We start from the raw sequence: 2,448 nt of genomic DNA, 5'->3' as shown, positions 1-2,448 counted from the left end.
CTCCCTTAAAAAGAAATTATCTCCCAGGAGAAATAGAGATATCCTCCACACCTCACACATTTTAAGGATTTATTTATCTGTATATTTGTTTGCTCTCTCTCTCTCTCTCTCTCTCTCTCTCTCTCTCTCTCTCTTTTGCTCTCTCTCTCTCTCTCTCTCTCTCTCTCTCTCTCTCTCTCTCTGTGTGTGTGTGTGTGTGTGTGTGTGTGTGTGTGTGTGTGTGTGTGTGTGTGTACAATTTAAATCCATTTATCCTACTTTATTTTCTTCAGTTATTATAAAACAATGACCAAATGCAGCTTATGGAGGGAAAGGGTTTATTTCTACTTACAGTTTATAGGGAAGCCAACACAGGAAACAGGAAGCAAAAACTAGAGGAAGTGGCAGAAGACTGCTTAGTGGCTTGTTAAACCTGCTTTCTTATTTCACCCAAGGCCATCTGTCAAGAAGTGAAATCATTGCTGGGTGGTGGTGGTGCATGCCTTTAATCCCAGCACTTGGGAGGCAGAGGCAGGCAGATTTCTGAGTTCAAGGCCAGTCTGGTCTACAGAGTGAGTTCCAGGACAGCCAGGGCTACACAGAGAAACCCTGTCTCAAAAAACTCAAAAACAAACAAATAAAAGTGCACTCATAGTGATCCAAGCATTCCCACAATGATTAATCAAAAATATGTTCCATGGACTTGACTACAGGAAAATTCAATGGAAGCAAACATTCAGTTAAGATTTCTTCTTCCCCACCACATGGGTCCTGGGAATCAAACTGAGGTAGTCAGGGTTGGTGGTGAGCACCTTTTTCTACTGAGCCATCTCTCATGTGAGTTCTACATGCACTTGAGTGTGTGAGTATGTATATGTGAGGTATGTGTGTGAGTGCGTGTGTGTGTGCGTGCGTGTGTGTCCAGGCTATAAATATGCAAGCCTTGCTGAGCTGTCACTACCAATGTTCCCTGCATCACCAGCTCAGGATTCTCTGATGATGCCTAAATTTTGATACACCCCATTCTTTCTCCTTCATCCCTAAATTCTTTTCAACAGTTTCATCAGTGGAATGGTACTGTTGGTACCCTTTGGACTGGCTTCTTTCCCTTGGTGTAATTGCATTTGGGTCACCAAAGCTGGTGTATGTTATCATTCATTTCATCCTCCTTGCTGAGTAGTAGCCTGTGGTGAGGAAGTACTGTAATCAACGTACCCATTCATGTCTTTGGTAGCATTTGGCAAACATTCCAGCATTCTGACTACTATGCATAACAGTACTATGAATATTCATGTGTATAAAAGGTTTCTTTTCTTGTAATAAATGCCCAGGTAAGCAAAAAAAAAAAAAGATTTCTTCTTCCCAAATGACTCTAGTTTGTGTCAGAATGACTAAATAAATAAATAAATAAATAAATCCTAGCCAGCACATTAATCGTCTCTTCATGGACACTTACGTTGTTTTCCAACCTTGACTATTGTGAATAGTGCAGAAATCCCTTCAACACACCAGCTTCAATTCTTTTGGTGAGAACAATGGACCATGTAGTAATTCTAAGGGTTTTGAGGAATCTTCACACTGGTTTCCAAAAAGGATTGAACCTATATATAAGTCAACAAAAGTAGTGCATGCCTTTCCTTTTCTCCAGATCCTTCCCTTTGTTTGTGAACACATGTACACGTGCCTGTGGAGGTCAAAGGTCAACTGAAGCCCACTGATAGGGCTGGCTAGCTGGCAGGCCCCACAGCTCTTCCCAGGTCACTATTTCCCAGGTGCTGGGATTACACAACTGCAACTGTGAGTCATCTCACCCGGCTTCTTCTGCAGGGTCTGAGGATTGAACTTGGGGCCTCATGCTTTCTGACTGAGCTATCACTTCAACCCAAATCTCATCTTTTAGTCAGAGATCAACCTAAAAGGTGTGAGGTAGATTTAAAAATATATATATGGAATGCTTCATTAATTTGAGTGTCATCCTTGCGCAGGGGCCATGCTAATCTTCTCTGTATCGTTCCAATTTTAGTATATGTGCTGCTGAAGCGAGCATGTAAAGTAGTTTTTTTTATTATGACTTTAGTTGCCTTTCTCTGGTCAGTAGAAATGTTGGGGGTGTTTTCCTTGTTTTTTTTTGTGGGGGAGAAGGGAGTTTGGCGCTGGGGGGTGTGGGGGGGTTGGGACAGGGTTTCTCTGTTTCTCTGTGCAGCCATGGCTGTCCTGGAACTCACTCTATAGACCAGGCTGGCAGCTAACTCAGAGAGATTTGCCTGCCTCTGTTTTCCAAATGCTTAGATTAAAGGTGTGCGCCACCACCACCCCTCTGCTGATGACATTTTTTTTTTTTAGATTTTATTTATTATATGTACGTACACTATAGCTGTCTTCAGACACTCCAGAAGAGGGCATCAGATCTCATTACGGGTGGTTGTGAGCCACCATGTGGTTGCTGGGATTTGAACTTCGGACCTTCGG

At 42.5% G+C, this 2,448-nt stretch overlaps 1 non-coding gene across 1 annotated transcript; it reads right to left on the bottom strand.

Annotated features, from left to right (window-relative positions):
* Window positions 1-1,919: 1,919 nt before the first annotated feature.
* On the bottom strand, window positions 1,920-2,026 carry LOC115030573. Its single transcript, XR_003836145.1, has one exon. It is a non-coding gene; the product is annotated as a U6 spliceosomal RNA (small nuclear RNA).
* Between the last annotated feature and the right edge of the window lie 422 nt (window positions 2,027-2,448).

Source organism: Mus caroli, chromosome 2 (genome assembly GCF_900094665.2).
Source record: "Mus caroli chromosome 2, CAROLI_EIJ_v1.1, whole genome shotgun sequence".
In the NCBI taxonomy this organism is placed as follows: domain Eukaryota; kingdom Metazoa; phylum Chordata; class Mammalia; order Rodentia; family Muridae; genus Mus; species Mus caroli.
Note: the sequence above shows the minus strand (reverse complement) of the source record. Positions and strands in the feature narration are given on the sequence as shown.